Consider the following 10860-nt stretch of genomic DNA (forward strand, 5'->3'; position numbering starts at 1 on the left):
CTAATAATAGTCGGCACCGACTTTATTTTATTTTTTTAACCAGGTTTTCACATATTGAATCCTGGTTATAAGAATGACGTACGTAGTTGTCAGGGCGGGCGGCTGGGCGGCGTCAAACTCACCTATGAAACTGACTAACATAAGTAAGGGTTGACATTTTGAGTCCAAACTTTATATATATGAAGAGTTTGGAGAGACCTTTCATGTGATTGCATTGTTGGCCCCTTGGTTCAAGATCAAGGTCACTGTTACTTATAAAATAACACAAACGGTTGAAACTGAAACTATTTAGTTCGTGTTGACATATCGTGACCACACTTGGAATGTAAGAGTTTATCAAAATACTTCATGGGTCAAGGTCAATCCTACTAAACATAGAAAAGAAAACTGTTGGCACTGACTAATTTGGTAAGGGTTACGGGTTATTGTGACTAAACTTAATTAATAGGAAGAGTTTATTTTCATATGATTGCAGTTGGGGCCCCTAAGGTCAAGGTTAAGGTCACTGTAACTAAAAATAGAAGAAAAAAAACGGTTGAAACTGATCTTTACTTTGGGTTGCCATATTGTGACCAAACTTGGTATAAAGCAAGATTTCATAGGATCGCATATGGGGCCCCTGGGGTTGAGGTCAATATCACTATTACTAAAAATAGAAGAAAACACAATTGAAACGGAATATCTTTAGCTACAGTTCATGTAATATATTTTAAGCTTCTAACTATTCGTAAAATAGAAATACGTTTTCTACTAAGTCATATTTCACTATAAATCATAGAAAACATAGTTTCTTGTTTATTTTTTTTATTTTTTTTATCAATTTATAACAATCCGAATGGTGAACCTACGCCACTTTGTTCCATTTATTCTTAAGTCAGCCACGCTTCCAAAATGCACTAAATATTCTGTCAAACACAAATATAAATTTGAAGTGTGTGCAAGTCTTTAAAGCTAAATCATATGTGTGAATTAAGCGCCCTTGCGGCATAACGGCCTAACGGCCTAGCGGCGTGAAGTTAGCGGCCTAGCGGCTTGAAGTTAGCGGCCTAGCGGCCGATGCGCATATTTTTTTCTCTATTGCAAAGCAATTATTCATGCGTTTTCTTGGATTTTTTTCATTCATTCATTATCATAGCGGCCTTAAATTGTTTTCTATTAAGAGCATTTTTATATGCGTTTTCTTCTAACCAGTGATGAATTAACTGTTTTAATACTAAATTATCAATCTGAAGCGTTTATAAACATTTTTTTAAAAAGTTGATCAAGTAGTTCAGCGGCCTATCGGCATGAAGTTAGCGGCTTGGCCGCGTACATAGCTAAATCAGCGAAATGTTTCGAACAGCTCAATTTCTACGCGCACAACAATTCTAAAATAGGCCTATGATTGGCTGATGGAAACGTCGTGAAAAGGTGACCTTCTTATATTTAGGATGCGAGTTTTTGTAATTTTGTTATGGAGCAACATAACAGTCCACATAGCAAATGACATTAGTGATCTGGGTCGCACATTAACGTACTTCAGACATTCATAAACCGGTTGAAACGCGAGTAAAGAAACCTATTAATGCAAGTGTTGTTGAGCATGATGTTCGCAATAATGAAGTCCTGAATCAGTTATATAATCGGGAGTTAATTGATTTGTGTGTGAGTTATTGTGTGAATTCAAGGCAAGTGTATTATTTTAAATGAGCTTCATAATTAGTTATATGGAATGTTCCTTCGTAGACGTTATGACTTATCTTTCTCTTCTCTGCATTCATACGGTTAGAACAGAATAAGAGAAATGACGTATTATGAATTGAAATTCGGTCTAAAATAAATTTTGGTTATCGGGTATAATCGGTCAATCCGTTTCGATGCAATTTCGATCTTTTGATATTAATCGTGAGCTCATAAAAATGTTTAAACTTGCGGTTTATAAAAGAAAAACAATTGCCATGTAAATATCAGTGTTTCTTTCATGCTTTTCGATGAAATATGGAGTTTTATCAGTGACAGAACAGCAGTGAAAACATCAATTTGCAAAATAAGGAGTGGAAATATCAACTTTCAGAACTACTGTTACAATACATTGTAGTTACTTCCCCTTGTTCAAAACAGAACACTTCACTTTTGAAACAAAAAATGTTTGCAAATAAAATATTTGAAATTCAAAAAAAATGTTACATAAGTTTAAATAAAGATTTATTAGGAAACAAAAAACTCACCGTTTTTTTAGAAAAATGGTTATCCCGTTTTTTCAATCGTTTTCTTGATCTTCAAGCTGAATGGTTGAACGTTTGCTTTCATACCAAACAAATTACAGACGAAAACAACTGTTCGAACATAAATAGAATGTTATATCATCGTTCAAATGTATTTTGAACTGTTTGACGTTGTAATACGTAATACGAACTTCCCGAAAAAATTCACACAACAATTTACAGATTTACTCATTTTTTTTACCCAACCCACGCCTCAAAATTTGTCAACAAACTAGCGTGGTCCTCATCATTACATGGAAATCGACCAGTCTTCGAGCAAAACAGACTGGTCTCTGACAGTAAGAAGACTGAATATCCATGTATCATTAAACACACTCTTAAACTAAGAAAAATGTTTTATATTCAATGATTATTCGCAATTGTTTTACCAACACATTTGACCTTTCAAATTTTCATTCAATAAATGGTGGCTTAGTAATTTGGTTATGTGTTCATGCCCCGCTTAAAATAAAAGTGTTTTCGTTATTGTTTGGAACATGGATACACTTCATTGATAACTGTTCATTAACTCTTTGCACTAAAAAACGAGCGAATGATAAACTAAAAAAAGAATATCAGAGAACTCTTTCTCAAAAAACCGGAAATAGAAAATTGACAGCTATAATTTTGCATAAGGGGCGCCCCACGGGTAACGGAGTAAATACTATCCTTTTCTAAAAAGGGGGTAATTAAGAAAATAAATTAAAACTCTATAAAACTCGGGAAATAAGCATTCATTTGCCACTCGTGAAAATATGCTTTTCTATGACACTCGTGAAATAAAATACGTTCCTACACTGAAATAACCAAATATCCTCTATTTATTTAACAATGGACGAGCATGAAAATAGTGTTGTGTCTTTCTTATTCGGAATTATATTTTTCAATGATAAGCAGGTGGGTTTTAGGTTAGATTATAAGAAGTAACTTATACTGCTGTTCTACGAATATTTTTTATCTATTTTGAGATTACCGCCATGAAGTGTTAATCGATTCCGATATTATGCAATCGATTATTGGCGACCTTGAGGTTGAAAAAATGTAAAGAATAGAACGGAAAAGACAATTGATTTTGCAACTGTACATCGTCTTAGTTCACATATATATAGACCGGTTACATACATATATGTGCTACATATGTAAGCAGGTTCTAAAGCTAATGTCTACATATATATAACATAATATTCATACTTTTGACAACAAAGGCCCTGAGGTAAATGAGCATAACTTATGATATTAAATTCTATTATAATCACTACCTATAGAAATACTTCTTTCATTTATTTGTAAATATACATACATAAACTTTTATGAAGTAAATAGTTTATGTAATTTAAAAACAAATCGTTGAACATAGAAATAACGCCTGATTTATGTTTACATCGAACTTGTTGTGCGAGTGCAATACCATTTTTTTCACTTTTTTTAACGGATTGCTGAACTTTTTATCTATGTTTGTTTGCTTTGCCCATTCCGTGTCACCTGCAATAAGTATTGGTGGCAAAACACTGGTCATTGGTAGATTTGTTAGCTATCTTGCGTGCCCCATATTTGTTTCAGGCCTAATTGATATAACACTTTGGAGTGGAAAATGCGTTTTTCACACACAATGTTTCAAATACAATTATAACTCGTACGTTGGATTGAAAACAGTGATAAAGGAATATTAAGAATGTGATCAAAAGGAATCATTTAAGAACACACCAACTGACCAGGCAGTTCCATTTGCACAGTTCATACACAAGAGAAGGACGGCCAGGACGTTGAACGCCGTCCGCGTGATAATGAACGCCAACAGTATGACACTGAGTGGCCAGCGATTATAAATGGTTTTCATAACAAACGAACACTATCCATGCACAGGCTAGCATTATGCCAACTTTCACCGAGGTCCTTTTTGTTCTGCAAGTCAATGATCTTGTGGTAAAGAAACGATCGAAACGGATAACAAGAAAATTTGTCTACATTGACTATAAAATAGCTTCAAAAGCAATTGCTAATAGGATAAAACCCCTGCTAAATAGTATAATCGGCACTGAACAAACAGGATTTATAAAAGGAAGATATATTGGGGAAAATGTTCGTATTTTACAAGAAGCTATTAATTTTGTAAATGAAAACGATATAAATGGCCTAATATTTTTTTCAGACTTTAACAAAGCATTCGACAGATTAGATCACAAATTTATGTTTGAATATCTTAGAAAATTTAATTTCAGTGAAAATATAATTAAATGGGTTCGATCATTTTATAAAAATGCAATGGCTTGTGTTACCAACAACGGTTATCTTTCTGACTTTTTCAACATTAAAAAAGGTGTACGCCAAGGATGTCCATTATCTCCGTACTTATTCCTTATTTGTATAGAAGCGCTTGCTGTTGAAACAAAAATATTAAAGGTATAAATGTACATAATACTGAACTGAAACAAACCTTATTTGCTGATGATGCCAGTTTCCTTATGGATGGAACACAAAAATCTTTCGAAGAACTTATGATTAGTCTAAACGATTTTGGAAAAGTTTCAGGGTTAACATTAAATAAAGCTAAATGCGCAGTTTTACGATTAGGTCCACTTAAATACGCTGACATACCGTTTTGTACGAAATATAATTGGCAAATCACCCAAACATCAGGCATAACATTTACCAACGGCACAGTTGAGATGGAAAAAGTAAACTTCACTGATAAGATTTTAGAATTTGAGGCATGTCTTGAAAAATGGAAAAAATGGAATCTTTCGTTACTTGGCAAAATCACTGTAATCAAAACGTTTGCGTTCCCAAAACTTCTGTTCCCACTAACTGTTTTAAAAACACCATCTGACACATGTTTAAAAATGATACAAAACAAAATGTACAAATTCTTATGGAATGGAAAACCCGAAAAATTTCAAGAAATCAAATAATTCAAGAATATCAAAATGGTGGTTTAAAAATGCTCAATATATCTATTTTTGGCAAAGCAATTAAAGCAAGCTGGGTAAAAAGAATAGTTTTAAACAAACAATCTATATGGGTTAAATTATATATGCAAATGACCAAACAGTTGGGAGAAGATCTAATTTTTAAAAGTCGTTTGGATCCGAAAAGCACTCAAAATCTTAAATTAAAATCGGTTTTTCTTCTAAAAGTCATACAATCATGGGCATCATTTACATATAAGACGGATACTGCGATCGTAGCCAAAGAAATTATATGGAACAACAGCAAAATAAAACTCCATAATAATAAAACATTTTTTTACAAAGTATGGCATAATAGGGGTCTAAAATATGTCGAACATTTGTATGGCTACAGAAAAAAAACTTTTTATGACTTTAACGACTTATCGAGACTATATGATCTTGGTACACATGATTTTTTGAAATACCATGCTTTAATCAGCAGTATTCCTAATGATTGGAAAACCCGGTTAAAAAAATGAAGACATATCATATAAAACACCAACTGACTTTGTAGATAAAATGGAGGAAAATACAAAAAATAGTAAAATAATCAACAAGAATCTTATTATACAACTTAGACCTGAAAATAGAACTCGAGAAGAAAACTGGGAATCTCAATTTGATCTTAACTCTCTACAATGGAAAAATGTGTACACACAGGCGCTCAAACTAACAATAGATACGAAACTTCGGGAATTCCAATATAAATACATAATGAATATCCTTTCTAACAATGACAAGCTTTACACGTACAATATTGTTGAATCAAGGTTATGTGATTTTTGTGTAATGAATATCGACTCAAACATCCATATGTTTTGGGAATGTCATATTTCGCAGACGTTTTGGGGTGAATTTAGAACATTCATAACAAATTCTTTCAATGAAGTGAGCTTTAGAGACCTATCATATCAAACCATAAGCGTTTGTGATTTAATGCCAAACAAAGAAAAATTTGGTTATCAAATAAATTTTATGATACTTCTAGGAAAATATTTCATTTTTAAATCAAAATGTGAAGGAAAGATACCAACATGTGCCATGTTTGTCCAATATCTCAATAAACGACTAAAATAGAGAAAACAATAGCAACAATGAAGAACAAAATCAACGCTGCTAATATTAACAGCCAACGTTGTACCATATGATGGGGATACCACACTTGAATGAATACACACGAGCTGTTGTCCTCTTCTTAAGACAATTACGTGTTATTGTTGTCCATTTTGTATATTCCGACTCTCGGTGACAGACCTTTTGTATTTATAAAAAGTGCGGCTTAAGCAATGCCACTATGTTACATAGAAGCATATGTAGTGTTGAATTTAACTTATATTATTGTACCTCACTTTTGTCTACAATGGTGAAATCCCATTACCCGAAAAAGAGATTTTTGACTATCAGAAACATCTTTTTGACACGTGACCAAGCGAAAATTCACTGTCAGGTCATTTGACCGCACTGATATTTTGAATGTCATATAAGGGCAAATAACTGCTTCAATATTTAGCTAAACCATGACGGGATTGCCTCTCTTATATTCATACAACTGAAATGTTCCTGGAATCATAAAGGCCGGAGCCCGGAAAGTAAACATTTCCGGATAGTACAGTTGGGCGTAGGTTTTTATGTTATACGTATGAAATACATAGTATTGTCGTCTGAAAAGTAAGTTGCGTTTGTAGACGTTGTTTTAACTTTAAATAATAGGATAATCAATTAAACGTCTATTTTTCATATTTTAAGAATTAAACAAATCAACTTCTTCTGTTTCAGTGAACGTTATAAAGAATTTGACCATTAACCGTAAAAACGGATTTCGCCATTATCGATAATAAGTCTTTAGGATGATTTCGTGTGTTTAATATTAATGTTATGGTTTTGGTATTAAACGTCTAAATTAAGATAATATATCACAGATTAATACAAGCGGCTGTATTCTTAATAGTTTACTTCTTTTCGTAAGTTTGATAAACTTGACACCCCTACTCTGTAACGTAAGTTATATATGATGGTTTCGCCCATGGGGTTTGTTAAGTCCATTTTGGTCACGTGATGTTAGGGTATATAAGAAGCGAAAGGCACATAAAAAGTTAGTTCGTGTCTCGACGCCGATGTGAGAACATCACGTAAAGTATCTTTTTGTACTGTTGAGGGCGGATTCTGAACTTTTGGAGGCTAGGAGAATTAAAGTGAAGCATTGCGCTACAGCTTCTATTTCTAGGTTCGGACATCCGTGTGGTTTCTTTTTGGCCACTTAGTCAGCCTGGATCATTGCGATACAGACGGAACAGGGTCAATGGTTTGATTCCCCGTAAAAGCTATGCATTAAGGACTGCAGGTTTTGCTGATATATTGTGATTGGTTTATAAGCGTTTTGTATGCTTGTCCTGTTTGAAGTAATAGCGTAGGTGTTGTAGTGTTTCTGTTTGTGCGTTCTTGGTTTTGCGATAATTAAACATTGATTCTTGAACCATTATAATTATTTCCAATCATTTGGTTTAGTAAGCAATCATTGTTAATCACTTGTATATATTACTAATTTCATACTGAATTTTTGGGACAATGCAGTCCGAGAATAGGGTTGTAGTTTAGTTTAAGGTAGCGTTTCCGAGCTAACTAGGGAAGAAACGTTACAAAATTTGGCGCACAACGTCGTGCCATATAGATTCATAGCAATCTAGCTTACCCTGAATACAAAAGAAGCATGGACAGCCCAAACCAGAACGAGGTTTCGAGACTGATCGGCGAAAATGCTGTCTTGAAACAAGAAATTACAAGGCTTAAGTTGGAGCATAAAATTTCGTCGTTGCAAAAGGAGCTCGATAAAACTGCAGCACCGAGCATGACGTCTACACCCAAACCTCAGCTTAAACCACACATACGGTTTGATATAAAGAGTGGACGAACGGATGAGGCTCAAACTGGCTATAACAATTGTTCGTCTCCAATAGCGGATGAGACCCTGGACAGGAGCATGGACAGACATGTTACCCAGCGTATAAAACGGCCGGATACAAAACCTAAGTAGTACAGGCCAGAATAAGTGCCATGTGAAGCCGGCTACATATGATGGCACGGGAGCATGGACGGACTACAAGGCACATTTTGAGGCATGCGCTCAGTTAAACGGATGGTCCGAAGAACAAAAAGTTCTGTACCTTTCGGTATCATTGAGAGGCCATGCCCAAGCTGTCTTTGGTAACCTGAGCTCAAACACAACTGACTACAAGGAGTAAGTCAGAGCATTAGAAGACCGATTTTGTCTGCCAACCAGACTGAACTATATAGGGTTCAACTTCGGGATAGGCGGCAGAAGGCCATGGAGTTCATGTGAGAGCTAAGTCAGGATATTAGACGCCTTACGAGTGCACATATAGATGTTAGGAAAACCTTAGCAAAAGAGAAATTTACGGATGCGTTGGTTAATTCAGACATGAAATTAAAAATCAAGCAGTCAAGACCAACCAACCTGAATGATCCTGTGAGGCATGCAGTGGAACTAGAAGCTTTTTATCGGGCTGAGAAAAGACAACAGGAGCAGATAAGGACGGCATCCACTGAGACTGAAACACAGGCTAAGGCTATTGAAAATCTGACAGAGTCTGTCTCAAGGCTTGAGACATTGGTTAGGGACATGCAGAGGTAAAACAATCTAAGGGACACCAAGCCGTCCTTTAAATCAAATTATGTATCAGAATCCGGTCGAATACCAACGCAATCGTTTTCCAATAAGACCAGAGAAAATGTAGATAAACCAAGGTCCCTGAAAAGAACATGTTATCATTGCGGGTCGGACAGACACTTGAGAAATAACTGTCCACAGCTCAAAGAGAGGTCGAGACAAAGTCCAAAGTCAAACTCAGAAGAAAACAGACCTAAGCATACCGTTAAGACAACAAGGAGAGCGTCTGCAGGACTGTATGCTTCTGCTCAGATAGACAAAACACAAGTAAGCTGTTTGGCAGACTATCCATACCAAGCATAGGATATCAAACTTCGATAAACCAATCGTTTCGGCTACTGGTAACAATTTGGAAATTGTAGAAAAAACAGAGCTGACGATAGAGTTTGGAGAAATTAAGTGCACGATATTTGTGGTAATAGCAGAATTAGAATTTGATGTGGTATTGGGTATAGACTTTATGCAAGCTAAGGAGTAATTATTGATACCCAAAACAACACAATGCTCATTCATGGAGACAGGATACAGTTACAATGCAATGTTAATATAGGATGTTATCGAATTGTTTGAGCCGAGCAGGCGGTTATCCAAGCCGGTTCAGAGATGATGACCACAGGAAGATGTGTAGAACCAGGATTCAAACGCCTTGGACTTGGCGTAGTGGAGCCTACAATGAGGTCTTTGGAGATTGGCAAAGGAATAGCAGCACGCACATTGGTGAAGGCTAATGATATCATTCCAATACGGCTGGCAAACCTTTCAAAGGAAGCACAAACCTTGTTTCCAAACACCAACATAGCTTTTATGACGCAGGTTGACAAGGTTGAAGAACCAAGAATGAAACAATCCGATACCACCTGTCTTCCTGAACACATGCACGACGTTTATAACCGAGCATCAGATGGTATGACAAGAAATGAGAAGAGTGAAGTGCGGAAGCTGCTGATTAAGTTTGCGCATATATTTTCCGAAAACGATACCGACCTTGGCAGAACTGGTATAATAAAGCATCAGATACCTACAGGAAATGCATCAGCATCAGCAATTCGACAGCCGATTCGACGTATCCCAGTACATTTGCAAGCCGAGGCTGAAACCCAAATTGACAAAATGCTAGATGAAGGCATCATCAAGCCGTCAACTAGTCCATTGGCAAGCGGAATCGTACTCGTTAAGAAGAAGGATGGAAGTCGTCGATTTTGTGTTGATTATCGTCGCCTGAATGACGTTACCATTAAAGATGCCTATCCATTACCTAGAGTTGACGAATCGTTGGACCAGTTAGCTGGATCAAAATGGTTTTCTTGCTTAGATCGAAGTTCAGGATACTGGCAAATTGAGATGGACGAGAACGATAGGCAAAAATCAGCGTTCATTACCAGAAAAGGTTTATTTGAGTTTACAGTTATGCCATACGGTTTATGTAACGCTCCAGCCACCTTTGAACGACTCATGAAAGACGTATTGGCTGGTTTGCATTGGACAATATGCCTGATATACCTAGATGACGTTATAGTGGTAGGAAATACATTTCAGAACATGTTGAAAAACTTGGAATGCGTTTTTCAACGATTCGATGATGCAGGTTTGAAATTAAAACCTAGCAAATGTCAGCTCTTCAGAAAAGAAGTAGAATTCCTCGGTCATATAATCAGCGAGCATGGCGTGAAAACCGACTCAAAGAAGATAGATTGCATAAGGCAATGGCAAACACCCTGCAATGTGACAGAGGTACGCTCTTTCCTAGGGTTATGTAGCTATTATCGACGCTTCATCGCAAACTACTCGCACATTGCCAAGCCACTTCACAGGTTGACAGAAAAAGGAAGAAAGTTTGAATGGGTATCTGATTGCCAAGACGCCTTTGCAAAATTAAAGCATAGTTTAGTTACAGCTCCATTGCTCATTCATCCAGACTTCAGTAATCAATTTGTCTTATATACAGACGCCAGTGACTTTGCAATAGGCGCAGTATTATCGCAGA

This window comes from Mya arenaria, chromosome 11, assembly GCF_026914265.1.
Source record: "Mya arenaria isolate MELC-2E11 chromosome 11, ASM2691426v1".
Taxonomy (NCBI): Eukaryota; Metazoa; Mollusca; class Bivalvia; order Myida; family Myidae; genus Mya; species Mya arenaria.